Here is an 11,567-nt window from a genome sequence, read left to right on the forward strand (position 1 = left end):
CGTGTTATTCAATAAACTCTTGCACTCTTTCACGAGGTTCTTCTTGGCCGCCTCCTCCGTCCCCTCCTCAACCCTAAAGTAACTCTGCAATTATGCCAAATAGATCCACAGATGAATAGTGAAATGATTTGGAAGGAAATAACAATATATAACATTGTATACTTTTTATTGGGTAGAATAATAGTTACCCAAAAATCAGCCAACACCTTGTCGGCCACGCTCACGCAAACAACACCATTGACATGTGTGTCTTCCGGGAGCAGAGCGGCTTGGTAGTGCTCCCACTTGAGTCCTGGCTCAGGAACCATACCCTCACCGGGCAACTGCACTATCCCGGGGAAGTGCTCCCTAAGTAAAGCACTAAGGAGGCAGTTTGGATTCCGGGTATTCTGCGGGTAATCCCACCCCCTACATAATGATAAGGCAAAGACATTAGCTACTTGGTGAAATATAATGATATAAGGTACACAATATATATCAACTTACTTCTCGCCATCTGGCTTAATGAACAGCCTGTGCTGCAACTCCAATCGGTCTGGAACTCGTGTCATACCACGTTGGTAGACCGACTTGCTGGTAGCCCCCTCAGCCTCTGCCTCAGCACCCTCCGCCTCAGCCCCCTCCTCCTCAGCCTCCGCCTCAGCACCCTTCGCCTCAGCCTCCGCCTCAGCCCCCTGCATCGGTGTCTGCTCCTGGACGGGAGGATCCTGCATCGGTGACACCCTCGTCTGCAAGGGTGAAGTGGCCGAGACAGAAGTAGCCGAGGGTGGTGGAAACTGGCTCCTATCATGCAGCCTCCCTCTCCCACGACCACGTCCTCTGCCTCTCTTATTTCCTACGCCTCTCCCACGGGGCTCCTCGGCAAAGCTCTGCAACAAAGTTCTCCGTAGCTGCCCAGGTGCTATCCTCAACTTATCCCCGCCTGCCATGTCTCACCACCTGTAACGATAAATAGTTAAATGATTAGTACAAATTCAAGGACAATAATTAAATGAACAATAATAAATACATGAATAATTCAACTAATAATTGAATAATTAAACAACAATGTTTGGATGCATACAAAGTACTAATAGTCTAGATCATCTGTCTCTTCTCCATGGTCAATTGAAGCAAAATCATCATCAGTATCACACGTGTCGTCATGACTGATATCGTCATCGGGTTCAGGGACATCATGTGGAAGGCCTTTTTGTAACCGATCAAGCATTGATAGCTCATCGGCATTGGTAACTTGTTCTACTTCCACTTCTTCCTCATCATCACGTGAGTCTTGTTCCTCCGTGTTCAGGGTGGACGTAGAGCGGTTTCGGGTACGACGTCTGACACCATGTGATTCTTGGAAGAATTCTCCATCATATGTTATTGGGTCAATTTGAGGTTCATAATCGTCTTCATTTGGGGGAGGTGGTCTAAGGTGTGGCGGCACATCGAACACGACATACCAACCTTCTAGCTTCTTAACACTTTGACGACAGTATGGCAGATAGAAAACTTGGGTGGCCTGTTGAGCCACAATATAGACATCGGCACCGCTTAATTGCCTGTCTTGTCGAATTTTGACAATCCCAAGATGTTCATGAGTCTTTCTTGTCTTAGTAGGATCGAACCAATGACATTTGAACACAACAACGTTCGGAGGATTTTCACCATAATAATGAAGTTCATAGACTTATTCAAGTCTTCCATAATACTCGACACCTCCCTCGCCTATAGCAGAGACACCGGAATTGTTTGTTTTTCGACCGGGAATTGAAAGCTCTTTGCTAGCAGTACGAAAGCGATACCCGTTGATGTCGTACTTCCGAAATGTACGGACCTTAAAGTCAAAACCATTACCTATTTGTCTCAATTCATCGTCGACTTGCTCATCTGAATTAGCCTAGAAGTTAAGAAAAGATAGAGTTTGGTGTGTTACTCATGAGTAATAGCAACAAAGGAAATCACTTATTATATATAAGGGAGGTACCGTTTTTTTGAACCAAGAGATGAAACCGGGATAGCCGCCTCCTGTCTTTTCAAGAAGTTCATACTCGAGAATGGATTCTTTTTCGATTGCAACACCATTCGAGAATTGTTCGACGTATCGACTATATAAATTAATAATAGTTGTTAGACACAAAACTTGTTAAAAGTTGCGAAACAATGTACACAGCACTTACTCGATGTATGGCCGAACTTCTGTTAAATTGTTCAATATATACATCGTTAGTGTGCGCCACTCCTCGATGGACAGCAACTTTGGTTTTCCCACACCAGAAGGTGCGAGCTTCCCTTTGAAAAGGCTGAGATTGGATTCACGTTGTTTGGGGTCGCCCAGATTGTACCGAGGCTTTGGATTATGCAAGTTGTGCATAGTGGCATCATAGTGTGCTGTTACGAAGTTTGCCGCCTCCTCGGTAGTGAAGAGGACGTTTTGAAGACTCCAACATGGCATAGAAGGCTTTCGCGGATTCCTCCATCTCTTCATCCTTGTTCCGAGCATCATCAAAGTCATTCACCATGTCTTCAATCATTGTACCATAATCATCGGTGCACCGACGCAACACCTCTTCTCTGTTACGTTGGGCCGACTCACCATGAAATGTCCACAAGGTATAGCCGGGAGTAAAACCACGCATCTGCAGGTGTTTCCCCATTACATCCTTTGTCTGTCGCGAATAATTCTTGCACTTAGTGCAGGGGCACCATGTTTTTGGCTGGCCTTTAGAAAATGACGTTTCCACGAATTCATAGGTTTTGCTCAACCATTCATCGGTCATATCTCTCTGACTATGGTGACCGGTGTACATCCATTCACGATCAGTCATTCTGGCAAGCTAGCTACATAGTATCCACATATAAAACAATATAAATTATCAATTCATGAAGTATGTTAAATTAATTATGGCCATTTTTTAATCATGGTTAATACATTGGGATGCACGGCATGCACACCTACCAGCTACTAGGTAAAGATGGGTCCTAATCCCACCCGAGTATGTGTAGATTGGGTCATTTCCCCATGCTCTGCTCCCGATCCAACGCAAAATTTCGGCAGCACCTCCCTGCTGTTCTCGTGATACACGTCTCGGCAACTAACCGAGAGGATATGTACCCGGAGAACAACAAGGAGGAGCTGTCGAAACTCTGCATGGGATCCGGAGCAAAGCGTGGGAAACGACCCAATCTACACATACCCGGGCTGTCCATGGATAACGTTGGACAATTCGAAAGAATCACCGTTATAAATATTCAAATGCATGCATATTTATGACAGGAACCCTTTCGAACGGGAGATGCATATTGGTTACGCAACACCTTTGCATTTTAATACTAAAAATGCCTAGCTAGATAGTGTCATCAGCACGAAGGCCGGAACAGAGCAAAATAAAGGGGGTGGAGGAGGAGTTAACAAATGTGCTCACTTTCGAATGCAGGGGAGGTCGTCGAAAACCAATCCCTCGCGGAGAAGCTACTGCACATTTAAATGCACTCAATCAACACAAATACGCACTCGCGGTAATTAAGCTAACTAATACTAACATCTATTATTAATAATTTATTATTCAAGTTTGAAACAGAGTGCTCTAAATATTCCGATGCCCGCACACGGATGCAAGTAAAAAAGCTCAGAAGGTGGCTGGAAAACAATTGATGGAGAAATTTTCGCGAAGAAGGTACTACGTACCCTATTTCATTGTTCCTGGAATATTTCTTCTATTATGCAAATCCTAGGCTGCTTATATAGTTCTGCATTTTCATGTTTTACTTCAGGTTCACGAAGATATGGACTTGTTAAAAATTTGGTAGCATTGGGTTATGGTCTTGAATTTGTGCCCTGCTTCCCCACGATTGAAGCGATGGTTCTCTCATTGTGTCTTGCGACCATGTTCATCCTCCATGTCACTCTCCCTTCCCTGTCCCTCTCCTCCACTCTTCCTACTTGTTCTTCTGATCCTATGTTAAAGTGAGCCTGATGCTCCCAAAGATGGTGACATATTGACTGCGAGCAGGTGCAGATGCTCCTGACCTTCTTCTGCTGCATTTGTTTTCTTATACAAGAATGGTAGCTAAAGTATGTTTTGTACTCGTGGTTTGATCAGATGGATGTGCAAGTTTATCAGTTCAAGCTGTATTTATAAACAACATTGAACAGTATAAAAAATGCAGAGACTGTACTATGCAAGTGTATCACTATAAACTGAATTTGTAAATAAAGTGTAACATCACAAATAAAATGCAGACCGGAATAAAGTCTAACAGCACAAATAAATTTATAGATGTGAAGCATAGAAAAGCTTATATCTTGCCGGACCGTAGTAATGGAGCTGTAGGAGATGTGTGCCTCTGAGCAAGAAGAGCATGGTCGGCGGATGACCGTAGGAGATGTGTGCCTCGAGCTGTAAGAGATGTGTACTCGTGGTCGCAGATGAGCTTGCCTCCTGAATGAACGGGAAGGGGCGGCGGCGGATGGAGACCGGTGGGGAGGCGCGAACCGGTCAGTCTCCTCGCTCACGGTGGGGCGATAACGGAGCGGAGACCAACGGCGACGACGACAGGTGAGGGCGGCGACCACCGGTAGGGCAGCAGCTGCGACCTCGGAGGCCGACGGCGGCGACCGAGGAGGCCGGCGGCGGCGATCGAGGAGGTTGGCGGCGGTGGGGAACCCTAGCGGTGAGGTCGCGAGAGAAGTTGGGCACGGGGAGATGCTCTCGACCAGGGGTGGCTGGATAAGGCACGTGGCTTTGCCCTCAGCCAGCTGTCGGCAAAGACAGCCGTTAGTCTTTGCCCTCAGCTGGCTGTCGGCAAAGACGGCCCCCGTTAAGCACTGGTTGAACGTGCGACCGGGTTAGCCCCCTATGCCGTCAGCCTCCCTATGCCGATAGTGTTTTTGTCCTTTGCCGTCAGCTGGCTAACGGCTTAGATAAAGCAGACGGCATAGATTATCTATGCCGTCAGCCTCTCCTATGCCGTCAGCATTTATTTTGGCTGAGGGCAAAGTCTCTTTGCCGTCAGCCCCGTGAAATTGCTGACGGCAAAGCTGAAAGCTGTCGGCAAATTATGTTTTTCCAGTAGTGTAAGGCTTAGGCGCCACACATGTGAAAACCTACTAGCATCTGAAGTGGACTTTCTGTTACTCTCTGTTTCACATGTGTGGCGCCTAAGCCTCAGGCGCCACACATGTGAAACAGAGAGTAATAAATGCTTGGCTACTCTCTTTAACAAGAATTATTTTTGAAGTAAATAAAGCTTGGCTACTCTCTTTAATAAGAATTATTTTTAAAGTAAATAAAGTTTGCCTACTCTTTTAGTAAAGAAGGTCTAGGTGCCATGGACAAGAAATCAGAGGAGGGTAGAGGTAACAGCTGTTTTTACACGGCCAGTCTTGGTTGCCCCCTTTTGGTAGTGTATGACTAGGTTGGATAACACATATACTACCAAGAACTTTAGATTACAAACAAATTAAGATACACCTTGCCAAAATTAAAATACAACTTGATGAAATTAAGATACAACATGCTGATACAACTTGCTGAAATTAAGATACAACTTGCTCATACAACTTGCTGAAATTAAGATACAACTTGCTGAATTTAAGATTCAAAATTTTTAGGATACAATAAATAAATATACTGAGTCCAACGTGGATATTTTCCTTTTCCATCGCTGGCTTCTTCTGTTGCCTTGGCCGCACGAGCCCTTTCTCTCTTTCTCTCCCTCTCAGCTTCACGGGTCTGTTCCCGCTGTCTATAAACCTCCTCCAGTCGAAGTTTCTCTTCTTGGTTTTTCCTTTTCATCTCATCAATAAAAGCCCTCTGCTCCACACAGTAGTCTTCCCACTCTTTCTTGTGCGCTGCTTTCTCCTCTGCTTGAGCCTTCTCACGGCGCTCTTCCAAGTCCAAGATAGCCCATGCACGACGACCTCTTTCACGAATCCCGGTCACCGCCCAGTCCGGCATTTCCGTGTCAATCCAATGATAGTACATGAAGACAGGAGGAGGAGACTACAAAAAATATATATATGTGAAGTAAACAATAATATCAAGTAAACAATAATCTGGATGACTTGAGCATACCGGAGGCCTGATGTACGCAGAAATAGATTCGGGTGGATCAGATTAATAATTGGCGCACATGAAAAACTTCATGCCCAACCAATCTGAAAAATCCATCACCTCCTTCACCTTGCAAAGATCACCGCACCAACATCGAATTGCTTCCACCCCCCGAGGAAAATTCGCACTCTTCAATTTCTTCGGCCTGATGCTTTGTTCCGAGCAAGGCAAACTCATATTGACTAAAGTGGTGGTAGTGTTCTCAAGTTAGGCTGGATGATGGAGGAATGCAGTCCAATGCCTCCTTTTATAAACTCAGATGACCAGGAAGATGGTGCAAAAACAAGGAGGGAAATGAGGCGGGAATATTTTGGCGGGAAAGAAGACGTGGAAATATTGGCGAGGACGGAGGAGGGAAAGGTGGCGGGAAAGGGTGTGCTCAAAAATTGGCGAGAATGGAGATGTGGAAATATAGGCGGGAACGGAGAAGGGAAAGGTGGCGGGAAAGGGTGTGCTCAAATTTTGGCGGGAATGGAGACGTGGAAATATTGGCGGGAATGGAGGAGGGAAAGGTGGCGGGAAAGGGTGTGCTCAAAATTTGGCGGGAACGGAGGAGGGAAAGGTGGCGGGAAAGGGTCTGCTCAAAGGGTTAATACACTGTGTGGCGCCTAAGCCTTGGGCGTTGCACTGGTGTGGCGCCTAAGCCTTGGGCGCCACACATGTGAAAACCTACTGCCATCCCTACTTGCACAACATTTTCACAGCACTTGACAGCATATATTTCACACTAGTTTCACAACACTTGCAGCATATATTTCACACTTGTTTCAGAGCACATTTATGCAGATCAATTAACACAACACCCACAAATGCAACACCCACGGTAAGCAAATGGTTCACAATTCATAGCATTAAAACAAAAAATGGTTCACAACACCCACTGTAAGAAAATGGTTCACAATTCATAGCATTAAAATAAAAAATGGTTCACAACACCCACGGTAAGGAAATGGTTCACAACACCCACAAGTGCAACACTGCTACCTCTTGAGCTTGCGTTAGTTTTTTCTTTGAAGAGGAAAGGGTGATGCAGCATAGTAGAAGTAAGTATTTCCCTCATTTTTGAGAACCAAGGTATCAATCCAGTAGGAGAATCAAGCCAAGTGTCCAGAGTACCTACGCAAACACAAACAAGCTTGCACCCAACGCTATAAAGGGGTTGTCAATCCCTTCAATATTGATTGCAAAGTGAGATCTGAAGGCGGAAAGTGCAACGAAGTAAAAAGTGTAAGGATGAAAATATGGTGTGAAGTAGACCCGGGGGCATAGTGTTCACTAGAGGCTTCTCTCAAAATAGCAAATATTACGGTGGGTGAACAAATTACTGTCGGGCAATTGATAGAACGGCACAAAGTCATGACGATATCACTACTAGGAAAAGGCCTGCTAGTGGCACACCTGTTTTGGCTACTAATGGCGCACTACAGGTGCGCCACTAGCATCACGCCATTAGAATTTTTTACTAATGGCGCACCACAGGTGCACCATTAGTATCTCGTATACTAATGGCGCACCAGGCAGTGCGCCATTAGTATAGCCCATGGTGATCCATTAGTATGCCTCCCGGGGCATATATACTAATGGCGCACCAGGTAGTGCGCCATTAGTATTTGGTATACTAATGGTGCACCAGGCAGTGCGCCATTAGTATAGCCCATTGTGCTCCATTAGTATGCCTCCCAGGGCATATATACTAATGGCGCACCAGGTAGTGCGCCATTAGTATAGCCCATGGTGCTCCATTAGTATGCCTCCGAGGGCATATATACTAATGGCGCACCAGGCAGTGCGCCATTAGTATAGCCCATGGTGCTCCATTAGTATGTGGTATTCTGGCATATATATGTTTTATTTAAAGCCACAAATTCAACAGCACATAACATATATATCAAATATATAATACATAATATGTGCCCAATAGTTTTACTGATGCACAACACATAACATATATGCAAAGTTGCATAACAAATTTCATGATCCATATATCAAAATTCCATAGCATCCATACATCCAAAATTCCATAGCATCCATATATACATATAGTTCCATAGCATCCATACATACATAGCTCCATAGAAAATATAATACACAACGATACTTTGCGGGCATTAGTAAAGGAACTCTAAATAGCAGACAGGACCACACATACTTACATAGCTCCATACACTACTGAATTTCAGAAATTTGCCGTCTGCCATGGCAGATGGCAAAGGGGGCAACCACGGACGGCAAAGCCTTTGACGTCGGTCAGCGGACGACAAACTAGACGATAAAAAAAATCCGGTGAAGAGGTTCTTTGCCGTCTGCTTTTGTAAAGCGGACGGCCAAGAATCTTTGTCATGAGGGGGCAGATGGCAAATTAACTGGGACGACATATACTGCAATGGCCCCGTTAAGTGTTAACGGCAAGCGTCTTCTCTTTGCGTCTGTCGTCCCCCGTCCCCCCATTGCCATGTGAGGGCAGACGGCAAAGAGGGGAGAGAGGGGGGCTGATTCACACCTTTGTCGTCTGTCCACCCCCCTTTTGCCATGTGGGGGCAGACGGCAAAGAGGGGAAACAGAGGGGGCAGATTCCCCCTTTGCCGTCTGCCCACCCCCCTTTGCCATGTGGGGGCAAACGGCAAAGAGGGAAACGTGCCCCATTTTAATTTATTTTTTATTATATCCAACATTTTTAACAATAATCAGGATATATATATATATATATTTGACATAAATAAATTTCTTTCCGTACTCATAACCATATTAAAATAACTCTCATCCATAGTGCATACATATTATGCAAGTTGCATCCGTACCAAACCATATATTACACCAGTTTCATCCACATGCATACAAAGTTTCATATATATCCATATACTACAATAGTTTCAATACAATCCATGGTACATGAAATCATCTTCAAGCATTCCATCAATATAATCCAAACTTCCCGTGAAGTGAAGGTAATCTGCAAAATGACAAATAGGAAAGTTACAAGAACAATACTAGATTAAGAAGTGTATATATATAGGTTATTTCGGAGAGAAATTAGCTAAGTATAGACCATTTAGGAGCTAACTAAGCTAATTATGTCATCTAGGTGGAACCCTAGCTAAATATAGGTCGTTTCGGAGCTAACTTGGATAAAATAAGTCATTCCGGAGCAAACTATGCTTATTAAGCCATTTCGAACTAGCTAGGCTAATTATAGGCCATTTAATACCTAAGTTAGGGGGAATAGGTCATCTTGCAGCTACGTAAGCCTTATTATGTCATTTAGGAGAGAACTTAGCTAACTGTAGGTCATTTTTTATTAAATAGGTCATTTTGAAGCTAACTAAGCTAGTTATGTCATTTCGTAGGATAATTAGCCAATTTTGCCTTTCTTGGATGAGTCTAATCTACGTAAAAGAAGAGAAAGAGAAGAAGAAGTAAAAGAAGGAGGAGGAGGAGGAGAAGGAGAAGGAAGAGGAGAAGAAGAAGAAAAGAAAAAGGAGAAGGAGAAGGAGGAAGAAGGAGGAAGAAGAAGGAGAAGGAGGAGCTCCTTCTCCTTCTTCTCCTTCTCCTTATCCTCCTCCTTCTCCTTCTTCTTCTCTTCTTCTTCTTCTTCTTCCTTCCTTTCATTTTTCCTCTTTCTTCTCCTCTTGTCCCCTTCTTCGGGCTAAATTGGCTAAGAATGCCTTTTTGGAGCTAATTATGTCATTTCGAGGATAATTAGCTAAGTATAGGTCATGTTTTATTAAATAGACCATTTAGGAGCTAACTAAGCTAATTATGTCATCTAGGTGGAACCCTAGCTAACTATGCCGCCACTCGGATTCGAACCGAGATGCTTGAGCACTGCTTCCTAAGAGCAGCGTGTCTACCAATTTCACCATGGCGGCTAACTTCAAATAATAGGTAACTTAAAAGAATAATAGCTATTATCTCGGGAATCGTCGATATCTGGAAAGTCCATAAAATTTAGGAACATTAGAGTTTTCATTAAAATGGACTTCGTTTGGTAGTAGGTCGTTTCGGAGCTAACTTGGGTAAAATAGGTCATTCCGGAGCAAACTATGCTTATTAAGCCATTTTGGATCTGGCTACGCTAATTATAGGTCATTTAATACCTAAGTTAGGGGAATAGGTCATCTTGCAGCTACGTAAGCCTTATTATGTCATTTAGGAGAGAAATTAGCTAACTGTAGGTCATTTTTTATTAAATAGGCCATTTTGGAGCTAACTAAGCTAATTATGTCATTTCGTAGGATAATTAGCCAATTTTGCCTTTCTTGGATGAGTCTAAGCTACGTAGAAGAAGAGAAAGAGAAGAAAAAGTAAAAGAAGGAGGAGAAGGAGGAGGAGGAGGAGGAGAAGGAAGAGGAGAAGAAGAAGAAAAGAAGAAGGAGAAGGAGAAGGAGGAAGAAGGAGGGAGAAGAAGGAGAAGGAGAAGGAGGAAGAAGGAGGGAGAAGAAGGAGAAGGAGGAGCTCCTTCTCCTTCATCTCCTCCTTCTCCTTCACCTTATCCTCCTCCTTCTCCTTCTTCTTCTTCTTTTCTTCTTCTTCTTCCTTCCTTTCATTTTTCCTCTTTCGTCTCCTCTAGTCCCCTTCTTGGGGCTAAATTGGCTAAGAATCCTTTTTGGAGCTAATTATGTCATTTCGAGGATAATTAGCTAAGTATAGGTCATGTTTTATTAAATAGACCATTTAGGAGATAACTAAGCTAATTATGTCATCTAGGTGGAACCCTAGCTAACTATAGGTCGTTTCGGAGATAACTTGGGTAAAATAGGTCATTCCGGAGCAAACTATGCTTCTTAAGCCATTTTGGATCTAGCTAGGCTAATTATAGGCCATTTAATACCTAAATTAGGGGGAATAGGTCATCTTGCAGCTACGTAAGCCTTATTATATCATTTAGGAGAGAACTTAGCTAACTGCAGGTCATTTTTTATTAAATAGCTCATTTTTGGAGCTAACTAAGCTAATTATGTCATTTCGTAGGATAATTAGCCAACTTAGCCTTTCTTGGATGAGTCTAAGCTACGTAGAAGAAGATAAAGAGAAGAAGAAGTACAAGAAGGAGGAGGAGGAGGAGGAGGAGGAGAAGGAGAAGGAAGAGGAGAAGCAGAAGAAAAGAAGAAGGAGAAGGAGAAGGAGGAAGAAGGAGGAAGAAGAAGGAGAAGGAGGAGCTCCTTCTCCTTCTTCTCCTCCTTCTCCTCCTTATTCTTATCCTCCTCCCTCTCCTTCTTCTTCTTCTCCTCTTGTTCTTCTTCCTTCCTTTCATTTTTCCTCTTTCTTATCCTCTTGTCCCCTTCTTCGGGCTAAATTAGCTTAGAATGCCTTTTTGGAGTTAATTATGTCATTTCGAGGATAATTAGCTAAGTATAGGTTATGTTTTATTAAATAGACTATTTGGGAGCTAACTAAGCTAATTATGTCATCTAAGTGGAACCCTAGCTAACTATACGTCGTTTCGGAGCTAACTTGGATAAAATAGGTCAT

At 43.6% G+C, this 11,567-nt stretch overlaps 1 non-coding gene across 1 annotated transcript; it reads right to left on the reverse strand.

Annotated features, from left to right (window-relative positions):
* Positions 1–9,884: 9,884 nt before the first annotated feature.
* Positions 9,885–9,964, reverse strand: TRNAL-UAG. The gene has a single exon. It is a non-coding gene; the product is annotated as a tRNA-Leu (tRNA).
* Between the last annotated feature and the right edge of the window lie 1,603 nt (positions 9,965–11,567).

This window comes from Hordeum vulgare, chromosome 4H (assembly GCF_904849725.1).
Source record: "Hordeum vulgare subsp. vulgare chromosome 4H, MorexV3_pseudomolecules_assembly, whole genome shotgun sequence".
NCBI lineage: Eukaryota > Viridiplantae > Streptophyta > Magnoliopsida > Poales > Poaceae > Hordeum > Hordeum vulgare.